This window comes from Lissotriton helveticus, chromosome 1_1, assembly GCF_964261635.1.
Source record: "Lissotriton helveticus chromosome 1_1, aLisHel1.1, whole genome shotgun sequence".
Lineage (NCBI taxonomy): Eukaryota > Metazoa > Chordata > Amphibia > Caudata > Salamandridae > Lissotriton > Lissotriton helveticus.
In genome coordinates this window covers 1,789,402,128-1,789,414,246 of record NC_136057.1, presented here as the reverse complement: position 1 = coordinate 1,789,414,246, position 12,119 = coordinate 1,789,402,128, and positions in this window count along the sequence as shown.

Sequence of the window (12,119 nt, the reverse complement as noted above, 5' to 3'; positions counted from 1 at the left end):
ATACACAATCACTTTGGATCCGGCCAGATAGCTCAGCGAGTTTAACACTTGCCAACGAATACAAATGTATTTTCTATTAAGTTCTGTTTTTTTCTGCATCGGAAAATTGAACAACCATTAAATTGCATAAAAAATAACACTTGTTATTTACAGTGCTTAGAAATGCAGAAGTGCGGTTTGAAGTGCTACCTAAAGACAAGTTATCTTTACTATAGGTCTTATCTAGATGTCCAGCAGTTATTGCCTGTTCTGCATCAGTGTAATGCTAACATGAGAACTTTTCTGTAAATACTTCTATCAGCTCCGATCCCTCCTAAGAGGCAACGCTTCAATTTGCCTTTATAAACAAACCCTTTGTTCCTGGCAGCGAACTGGGGGCTGCCAATGGCTTCCACACCACAATTCCCTCCGGTCCAAGGTGTATTTTGTTAACGAGAGAGAGTTCTGCTAATTACCATTAGCTGTAACAACTCTGGGTAAAGGAAGGAGGTGGGGTGCAGAAGCTTAAAACATTGGTTCAATAGATGTACTTGACACGTGGTCTGGTGGCTCAGTGGGTTAATGCATCCTCTCCAGGGATCCGTGTGGGGCCTCACAGTCACAGGTTCAAATCTCGGACAGAGCCACTAACCCTTTCATCCTTCCTAGGGTGATAAACGAGCACCACCGAGTTGGGTAAAAAGTGTATTATATTTACAGGACTAGGTAAGGCATAATCCGACGGAAGAGCCCTCTGGTGGAATGCACCCCCACCATGCTCTCTCCGCCTCCTCTGTTGGAGACAGGTGCCCGGAGGAGAATCTGCTCAGAGCGTACCCTGGCTCAAAGCACTGTCACCATGTTGTGGTAATAGCTCGTGCTAAATGAACATGGGAAATTGAACCCGAGCCCTTAACTCAGGCCGTAAACGGAGCTCACAAGCGTGCGCCCCCAGAGCCACCTGACAAGAAGTCTCTACAGCCCTCATAATGGCGGGTGTTCATCATTAAAAGAGCATCCCTTGTGAGAATAGAGCCGAGCCGGCTAATGGCAAAGGCTGAGTGTCTCACTAGCTCAGTAGTGCGTAAAAGTACGTAAATAGCACCCACACAAAAACAAGATGGCATCTGCACAAGCTCAGTAGTTACAGCAAAATAATATGTGTGCGTATTGGCACAACATGCCTACGGCACAAGCTCATTAGTCTTTAAAAATGCGCAGGTGAAACAAAATACAACTAGCGCACCTACTGAAGTAGAAGAAGTGGGACTTACGTCCGAGCACACAAGGCTCTTAACGTTAACAAGGAGAGTGCCAGGGTCATACGTACACCCGGGTGGCAATACTTCTCGGAGTAAGAAATCAGACAAGGAAGTGGCGCTAGGATGTAATGCCCTTTGTAGAGCAAGCACAACGCATGGCATCATCAGCATGCGACGTGGTCAGTCTGGCGCTGTGCAACTTTTTACCGTTTGCACAACTCAGCGCTGCTGATTTTCATACTACATGAATGTTAGTAAATCTGTGCCTCAGTGTGTGCCGGTCATTTAAGTACATAAATGAGTGTATTCTTTGAAGTATATAGATATGCTTTATTCATTTCCTCGTTTCTTTATCCGTATAGCGCTCCATGCATAACTTCTTAGCGCTTCAGTATTATCTACGAACAATTTAAATTTGACTGTAAAGTAATTGTTTATAGTCAAAACACAACATGAACACATTTACTCTATCACAATTTAATAACTGTATTCAACGGTGTTAATCTTAAGGGTGGCACTTCAATTCATGACCTAGTCCCGGTGCTGGGAACATTCCTGTAGCTCTGGTGACCGTCTGCTCAGTATCCTGAAGCAGTGTAATGCCTCTGCCCCTGTTGGTACGGCAGACAGTGCTGACTAGGCGGTCGCTTTCATCGAAACGGGTTCAAAAAGGCTTGCTGGCGTAAAGGATTAGCAGACCTGCAAACCGGCCACAATAGATGTTTAAACTCCACTTTCAGAAGTTCAAAGAACCGCACTACATCAAAGGTCCCTGAATGGTGGGCAGACACAAGGCCCCGGAGCCCCCACGCACTAACACCCGCCTCCCAGATACATTTCATACAAAGGACCGCAGGTCCGAGCCCGCAGCACGCCCAGGACCTCCTTAACACAGCAGCAGACAGTGCTGACTTGGCGGTCGCTTTCATCGTGTTTTTCTTGAGTAATCTTCATTCTCTTTCCAGGCAGTGTCACACGCAGATATCGGCCAGTTATTGGCGTATACGAAGTCCGTTCCCTGTTAGAAACAAGCGTGAGCGGCAGCAGGGGGAAGGGAGAGAGGAGGGCGCCTGCGCCAGATTCCCTTGCGGGAGCGAGCAGCAAGGCACGATAATTGATAACATATGGCGCCACTGCTCGATCCCACAAGGGAATCGCCAAATGTGCACGCATTGCATTGCTTTGAATGGCAACACGTGCACGTTTGGCGTTTTTGCCCACAACGCTGTGCCGATTGCTAAAGGTCTCCTTCCTATGCAGCACATGCCCGCTGCGTAAGCGAGACCTAAAATAACACTCAAAAGGGAGTGCCTAAGAATCCAACAATTGTATTGTAAAGTTTGTTCTCTTTGTTTCTTTTCTCCTCCTTTCATGAAGTACACATAGTTCAATGGCGTCATTATCAATGTAGTCTTCTCCAATATCAAAATAACATGGGAGCTGTGGTTTGGAGTCTCAAAACAATACTCTTTGTTATTCTTCACTACATCAAACAAACAGCCCAGCCAACGCATTTCATCCTCCAAGAGGACTTCATCAGGGTTAATGTATTTCTTTACAGCAGTCACACAGTCCAAGTGTAAAATGGATCAGTTCTCCATGAAATTCTTGGAACACTAATACTGCTCCTTTTTCGTTGTAGGGAAATACCAGGTGACCACATATAAATATCGCAGCTTAATATCCACACCTTATTGGGTTCTGTAAGCTTAGACCGGATAAAACGACACACCATCACTGACTATATAAATTTTTAATTCGGAGTTATATGTTCGTTTTAAAAGATTTCAGAAACAAACGTTTATAATAAAATTTTATGAAATGTAATGAATGAACAATTGTCTAACGGTTTTATTGACCAAAAACATAAAATAAATAGACGTTGGTCCCATGCTCTCCATGCCACTGGAGTCAAGCTAGCATGGCTGATTTCCCCGAAACCAGTCCCAGGATGCTTGTTTCCGGTCTAGGGAAGACCAGGCTTGGCAGTTAGGGCGGGACTGTTCCCATGAGGAGCAGGGTCAAGACTGATTTGTATATGGCTGGGTCCAACCTGGGGTGGCATAGTGAGCAAAAAAAAAAAAAAAACAACAATGCATTTAACCCAGATCTCAATGTTTGATTTATTCATATTCAGTATTCCACCCATCATTTGTTGCTGCAGCACTAATCATCATCAAGAAAACTTTGAGATTGAATGAAAAATGTGAATGATGGACAGTATTATCAGTTGTTGAGTTTTGTGGTTAGTAATTTTGAAGAATATTGCATTTCTTGAACTTTTTCTGATTTGAAAAATGAGGTTACCATAACATAAGGAGTATGATCACATTGGAGAACTAAACTCTCTCATAGCAAAACCTCATAGCAGATATTTCTTATGTGAATCAAAGAGGTACAAGTTATATTTTGTTGCCGACCGCTGCGTATTATGGCTTTAGTATTATCGTGGGTCATAACTATTATACATGCAAGTACATAACTATTTAAGCCACGACTAACCATATGTCAGCCCTTTTAGCTTACCTGCATGTGGAAAGCAGTTTGCTGATTAAGTCATTTGGAATTCTTGAGCTAAAAGAAGAGGATTGCGCCGGGGGGCTTATTTATGGTCGTTAATGGGATTTTAGTGGTGCAGTTATCTAGGAAATTGCCAAATATTCACCTGTCTTCAGAAGTGTATAAAAACTCCTAGATTTTTCGAATGCTGGCTAGTAGCAAGTACCATAAAAAGCCACTGCTTTCTCAGTACAAGCTCTGGATTTCTTTTGGTATGATAAGCGGTACAAGCCTGGAGAGCATTTTCTGTTGGGTTTGTAGTGCTTGAATTTAACTCTTGGGCATAGCAGTCCTTTTCCTTGGGAGGCTTTGTGTACAATGCCGTGTGTCTTGAACATTGCCAGTTTAGCTGTAGGTAGCCAGTGGAGCAACTGGAGTCATTCATTCTCTAGGGTGAAGGCATAGCGGAAGCTTTGCAGCAGTATTTTGAATTGAGTTGTATTTTGTGTACAATACATTCAGGTGCACCGAGGTATAGACTATTGGCAGTCAAGTCATGAGATTAAGAGTGTGAGGATGGCTTGCAGTTTATGTCGGTATGCAAGGTATGGGAAGGTTTTCATTGTGTAGAAGCCACTCTGACATTGTTAGCATGAGGTATCAGGGATAGGTGTGATCCATGGTTACTCCTAGGTTTCTAACTTCTCTTGATGATGTTGGAGGGGCTTGAGGTTCCTTAGGCAATAGGGTGGTACTTTTGACATTGTCCACAGGTCATAATCTGCCTTTGCTGTATATGTTTTTTCATTATCCATGGCTTCCACAAAGGCAATCTTTAAGTTGTGTATTGTAGAGTTCTTTGTAGCACTCCACTTTTCCGAAATGAGTTGGGTGCCATCTGCATAGTTGTAAAAGTAGTGGTTTTGTATATACTTACTCATGCTAGGAAACTTAGAGGACGACTTCAGTAAAAATTAGCTTGGAAAGTACAGAATTAGGGGATATAAACAAACGGATTTAGGTTGATAAGTATAGGGACACGTTATTAAGTAATTCATGCACATTTGGAAATGGTTCATACGCTCGGTCATGCAATGACTACAGGTACAAAAAGTATAGGTGAGTGGCTACATGGATAGACTGAAAAGTTAAACTGTGCAGGAAAAAAACTGTTATGTAATTAATTCCGGATATAGGAGTCTGATGAAAACATACAATCCTCCCTTTCCACAGCAGTTACTAGCCTCAATGCACATAGGCTGTACAGAGGAGGAAACATCAGTCAGTGCTGTGGTGCTCTGAGATAGCTGTGTGGCTTCAAGTGCGTGTGTAGGAGACGTCTCTAACCTGCAAAAGGAGCACAATGTAGAACAATATACAAAGTCCTTCAATCCCAGGTGCATTTAACGGGGGGGGGGTGGATATATGATGGGGGGGGGGGGGAGGAACAGTCAGAACTCTCCCAGCTCTATGCTTGATTAGCTTATCTAGGTGAGACTTTGTGCTTTGCATTTTGGGACTGATAGTACAGAATATATAATTGGCTAAACCGAATTAAGTCCGAGAATGCAAAGGCATGGACTCTATGAGCTACTCGTGTATGGTCCTGGGAAACGAGAGCTGTGGTGCAGAAAAGCATGGAATCCTACCAGGCAAGCATCAGTGATTGGGCTGATGGTGCACTTTTAAACATGAACCTCCATGTAGCATAAGGAAGAATCTGTTTTGTGTAACAGTTCACGTGTATGCTGTCCCAGACTTAACATCCATGGGTGAAACCAATTTCACTGTGAAGAGACTACGTACGTGTGTGTGTGTGTGTGTGTGTGTATATGTGTATATATATGTATGTGTGTGTGTGTGTGTGTGTGTATATATATATATATATATATATATATATATATATATATATATATATATATATACACACACACACACACTTTGGAGAGACGGAATACAGTTTACTCAAACATAGGAGATTTCCTGTGTTCTTAGGCAAATAGCCAACTTGTCAACTTCCCGGAGTATATGCAAATTATTTGAAAATTCCAAAATAAAGGAACAGCATTGATCTAGTGACGCAGTCCAAAATTTGAGAAGTAGACCAGTCTTTTTGCCGGACACATTTAATGTTCATCTCGAGCAGATATTGCACATGACATGGTAACGGTAACTCCTGCTATTATACACCTATAGGGGTACTCAAACTACATATAGGCATAACATTTATTTGGTAAAGTTCATAGCCTTATTGCCATTACCTCAACACAAAGGCGGTGTTACTAGTTTGAAATAAGTTCTTTTGAAAATACGATTGGTAGGTATTGTCCTCGAAGTGATATGAGTTTACTAACAGTCAGAAACCTTTGAAATTGCACTGAAAAGAACATTCAGTTAACAAAAAAGTGTTCTTCTCTTGTGCGCTTGCTGGGTCATGCTGCATGTAGGAGAAATACTTTTCTGTAGCTGTGCCATTCTGCTGTAACATAGGATGGAGACAGGCATACTTACCTCATTCACCTAGTGTGACACACCATTCCCTGCTCAAACACAGGCCTCCACACTTGAAATTAAAAAAGAAGCATTGGCATAGCAAATAGGTCTCACCTTTGGGACTCATACGTTTTAATGCATGAGCACAGTGGGCTGTGGCCCGTGGCCCCAGCCTTCCTGGGGGCCCCCTGAGAGAGCAGTGCCCTGTTGATCTCAAATAATTTTTTAACAGATTGTTGTCAATTCCATTTTCCTTTTATTTATTTTTAATGTGGGTAATGTGCGAGAGTCTATTACAGACATTTTAGATGTAAACACATTTAAAATGTGGACCAGTGTGCCTGTGCACTGGCAGTGATGTGGCCAAAGAGGTCATGAAAGAATTTAAACTGGACCATAAACTCAGTTGTCCAGAACAAGGGCCCCCAGAATATGTTTGGCCCAGGGCCCCTAAAATCCTTAAGACGTCCCTGTTGGGACTCTTAGTATTTAGCCATGCAGCACATTATCCTGGGTCTATAACATCTACTGTTTAACATGAAAGCTTTGACACAAATATGCACATTATATGACTGCATTGTGCATTTTTTTTTCCTGTCACTTGATACTCATACCAATCCGCATTCCTCTCCATTTCCACTGCCTCTTAACCCCTTTTATGAACCCTGCTCGATGTATAATGTATTTTAATATTATATGCCACATTGTTTGAAAATCTGAAGCTTGCACCCCACCCCGTCAATCTTAATGACCAAGCTAAGCCCCTGGGTGCATCCTTTGTTCTAATACCTTGATTGTGTTTCTGAGAACATGTTTTATAGTAGGAGCAGGACCTAGAAGGGCGAGTTTGGCACCTAATGCCTGTGGAGACAGATTATTATCAGCAAACCAGATAGGACGCGGGAAGGTGGGGGGAGTGGGAGACAGACGATGCAGAAAAAAAAAATAGTGTGTTAGTTATAGGACTTATTCAATATCTGAGACACGGAAGTGGTTTATACTGGAGCAACTTTAACACAACAGGGTACAAGCATAGGACCCACTGGAGAGACCTTTTAATTAAGCACAGCCTTAGACAGCCAACAAAACACTACATTATTACCAACTGCGACATTTCCGTTTAGATGAAAACTAAATTTCTGTCCATTGTCAACATATCTGAACTGCAATAACAGCCATGTGAGCCTTTCTAGTCGTCACATGCAGAGCACACAGGGGAACTTGGGGGCAGGAATAGAAGTGTCATGGAGGTTATTGCTCAACCCGACTGCTTACAGTACTCTACTGTGCACGAGTTATAGCTCTAAAGTGAGTTGCATCACACCAGACACTGAGATAGTCTTATGTTTTTACATGGTTAGCACTTCGCATGCTAGACTTTGGGTCCACACTTACAATCCTAAGATCTAAAATAAGAGTCCCATATTGAAAACTGATCTTGGCAGGGGGCCAGCATTTGCCATGCAATAGGTATCGCAGTTGTTGGCATTGTAAATGGCAATGCCTTTTATTTATGTGTTGTTTTTAAAACCTAAATAAAAGGCATTGTCATTTACAATGTCAATAGGTTAAACTCGCAAATGCGAGACATGTTGCATTGCAAACGCTTGTTACATGTGGTAATACCTCCTGGGCAAAAATGTCACCGTCTAACAACCAAATATATAAATAAGCAACTGAAAGATGACCAGCTAACGTCTGATGGGTCTTCCGAAGCGTGTGAACATATATCACTAAGTTTTCAGTAATCTTTGACCCTTTTGAGTTAGAAACAATTGATCTACAGATTATGCGCCAGATAAGAATGGTGGAGAGGCTCTAAGGGACATACAGAAATTTCTTTAAAGAACACACACGTCCTGGATCTTCCTCCTACTTCTTTTTGTAGTGTGCAGCTGTAGGACACAGATGGGTAGTGCCACTGTCCTGACCGGAAATCAAGGACAGGAGGTGCCACCAGAACAGTAGCCCCCAAAGAGGACTGGCAGCTGTGCAGTTGCTTACCCCACAGCAGGTCCAAATGAGCTTGAGGACTCTGCCAGAAGTGCAGCAAAAGGACTATGACACACTGCAGTGGAGAACACGTTTCCTTTGAGACATTCTAGTTGCCTGTTCCCTTTTACTCATCTGAAACAATCCACCTCGGTCCCAGCACATACATGTTAAACAAGGAGCAGTACTGGCGACTGCAGTTCCTATTCAACAGTGTATATTTCCACATGCTAAATGAAGATATATTTTATTTCAGCGTTGCTAACACTGGCAATATGTGCACAATAAATACCTAAAAGCTGCAAATAGAATGTGTATACGTGCAACCGAAAACTTTGAAAGTCAAAGAAATTTTCAATATTGAGTGCATTAGTACACATACCTTTCTTTGGTGAGGTGGCCGGTTCTGTGACTGCCTCGCTCTCTCGCCCCGCTTCATCTCCCAAGCTTTTTTTGGTGCCGATTTATATAGCGCGAACGCGACCCGAAGGTATTGGAGCACTTTACATGTGAATTTACAATCAGATAATGCACCACTGAAAACCACCCCCCTTGGCGCCCAAGCCAATAACATGCAGGCTAAACCAGAGTCCAGCAAAGACATTAAGGCTGTAGCAGCAGATGGATGCAGAGAAGCATTTCAATGGATCGCTCAAGCTCACATGAGCAGTTGGCATTGTTTTACTTGCGTCTGTGTACTGACTCTAGCATCCCGCCTCTTTTCCTGCAGGAGGGACCTGCTTTAGTGCTTCCAACTCGTGCAGGAGCATTTTCTCTAGCTCCGTAACCAGCCTTTCGTTGCCAACAGACACACTCTTCAAAGAAACAGTGGTGAACTTTCGTGCCTTCCTCACAGCAAGGGGTGGACACCCAGACCGAGTGAGGAAGTTGGACGGGCAGAGCAGCGGTGCGAGACAAGAAATGCAGTGTTGCTTCAGCCATTGTGAATAACAAGCTGTCGTCATGCCATTGCATGAATTTTTAAAAAAAATTGGGAAAGTGAAAGTGCACCATGCCTGCCAACAGTGGGAACAAGCTGTCACCATGCCATTGCGCAAGTGAGAAAAAAAAATAAGAAACTTAAAGCATGCTGTGCGTGCTTGCAATGAGCTCACAGGAAACATGCTCTGGCAGTACACACCTCCAAAAGATAAGAAAGTACTTCACGACAGCCATGAAGGACAATCCTGTCCAGATGGGCCAGATGAAAAGGAGACAGGGTGGTAACCAAGTAGCCTCCTTTTCAATGGGGAGCCAGCATTTACCATAAACGCTGACGCAACGCAATGAAAACATGGAGCGGGGCTTCAAGTCCCTTTGTAAAATCTCCTCTACCCCAATATGTCTCGCCGAGCAAGCAGCGCATGCACGCTGCAACGCTAAGCGAGACCTAAAACTGTAGCAGTTACAAACACCACCTGGACCGCTTGCAACAGTTCTGTGTTTGAGAACCCCAGAAAAGCCATATAAAGCAACTAACCCAGTATAGATCCTGGGCCAGCTTTGTTGCAATGAACCCTTTGGCAACCGGATTGTCTTTCACAACTCTGTTTTGTTTACAAATTTACAACATAGGAAACTCATGATGGGTGCCAGATTCTTACGGTATTTACAGGATCCCCCTCCGCTACAGACAAAAAGCTGCGAATACCGTGTGTTTTCAAAATACTAATTCCGGATTTGGTTGGTTTCAGAAAGACAAAAGACATAACATTCCGAAAAGCTGAGCCTAGGCAATCTATTTATATACTAAAAATCCTGCTTGTGGTTGCAAAATAAAACAAGCCCACTCTTACCTCGCCAGTATGCTTGTGCATTTAGCTTCCACGCCTTGTTCAAAGACGCACTACAGTCCAGGTCGAAGCAGATGTAGTGCTTCCTGAACTCGTCCACGCCTGTCTGCCCATACTTCTAACGAAGAAGTCCTGTAGCATCCAGCTTTTGATATTTGAAAACCAGCTTTTGGTTGCTGCCAGGTTTTTAAAGACGTCACTTCCAAAAGCTTTTGGCATCGGTAGAACGCAACATGAGGAGAAAGAAACGCGTATAAAATGATTGGCTTTACGCCATGCAGTGAAAAATAAGGGTGCTCCATACTGAAGCAGCTGCATTGCATGAAAGAGGACACTGCTGAAAAAAAATGAAGCCTGGTGCCCGTCTAGATGAAAATTTTACTGTGCAAAAAAAAACAAAAAACAAAGCACAACCCCCCCCCCCCTTCCCGAATCTGCTTCTTTGCAGGAGGGCGGGCACTGCGCTGAAACCTGAAGTGCAGCACCTGCGCTGGGTCAAAGTGTACAGCAGAAAGACAAATGGTGGGTGGGAGAAAGCAGTAACAGAAAACAAGCGGAAGCATGACAAATGAAGCAGACAAAACACTTAACACGAGCAGAGGACATGAAAAGTAAGAGCACATGTAGCAGGGGCAGTCCGTATGGGAGGTTACAAAAGTCCAAAAGGAGGGACTAGTGAGCTACTTATTGAATCAAAAGCCTGTATCTACGAAGGCTAGTAAGAGGAACCAATTAAAAAGATGGGCAGGGCTCGAAGCCCATATTGTAGCTACAGCATGTCTTGAAGAGAGTGTGCACATGCGCTGCCATGGCAAGATCTTCAAAACAATCCAGAATAAGAGCTACAAGTAAATTGGCATTCATTTATTAAAGAATCAAGAACGGCAGTTAATTGGTAGTGGACCTAAGAGAACGTTATTAGCCACAAGCTTCCAAATAGACAGAACCGATAAGTGAGCAGCGAAAGCTAAAACAGTTATCCAAATAGGTCACATCTCCCTCCCACTAACAATGGCTCACGGGTAAACTGATTTTGTTTTTCTTGAACAATATGGAGTTCTTGTACATTTCTTCACACGTCCAACAACGGAATTATCACCCCAAGCAAAGGAACCATCACACTCGAGCATTCCTCCACATCAAGAGTTACCTTCGGGTCAATGGGAACTTGTATGCCTACATCCTGACCCCCATGTTTAAAAATCTTTGGGACACTTGCACACCCACTATCAGATGGGCCAACTGGCTCATATTCATGCTTCTGGGAAATAAACAAAAATGTTTTGAATCGTTTACTATCTCGTTCAATCAAAAGCAAAGTTAATCCATTCTTTCAAAAACAAATGTAACAAATCCACTTATTAAATAAAGTTCAGTGGAAAATCTCCACCCTCACCACTCACATTGCCAAAGTAACGTTTAGTAATTTCCCCAACACTTAACATCTTGGGTAATGCGCTTTTCTGGTTAACCTTCACCACTTTGAAGGGAGGAGAAAACATGGAAATCTTTCCCCAAGGCTGGGGCTTTGCACAATCCCCATTACCTACATTAAAGGATAGAGTGGTGAGGGACAAAGGGCAGCCATACTGGGTTATATATTTTCACTAGCAAACCATGTTGCCACAATAAATGTTACTTTCCACAGCACATATTTTCCAAACCCCACAGTCGGGGACCAGTGGGGCATACATGACATATGAAAGAACAGACTAGGTTCTTGTATACGATTGTGCAAATGAAGGAAAAAAAAAATAGCTCACACTATTAAAGCTTTATACTGGCGTGTGCTGTGGTTGATCTGGACTGGACTCTTCCCATTAAATAATCCATCACAAAGTTGGTTTAGAAATGAAATAGCATTATGTGGCATGCAGGACTAGTCCTAAACATAGAACAAGCAGCCCTTCATGCGAGTTAAAGTATTACGTTTTGCAGAGGCTCTTTCCACAAGTGTGTGAAATCTACCTGCGTCATCAGGTGAAAAGCCTCTACACATTGATGCTTCATTCGTGTCCCACCATTCAGAGCAGTGACCCACACCCTCCTATCATGCATGATGGTACTGACCAGGAGGGGAACAAAGAGCCCCATTCTTAGA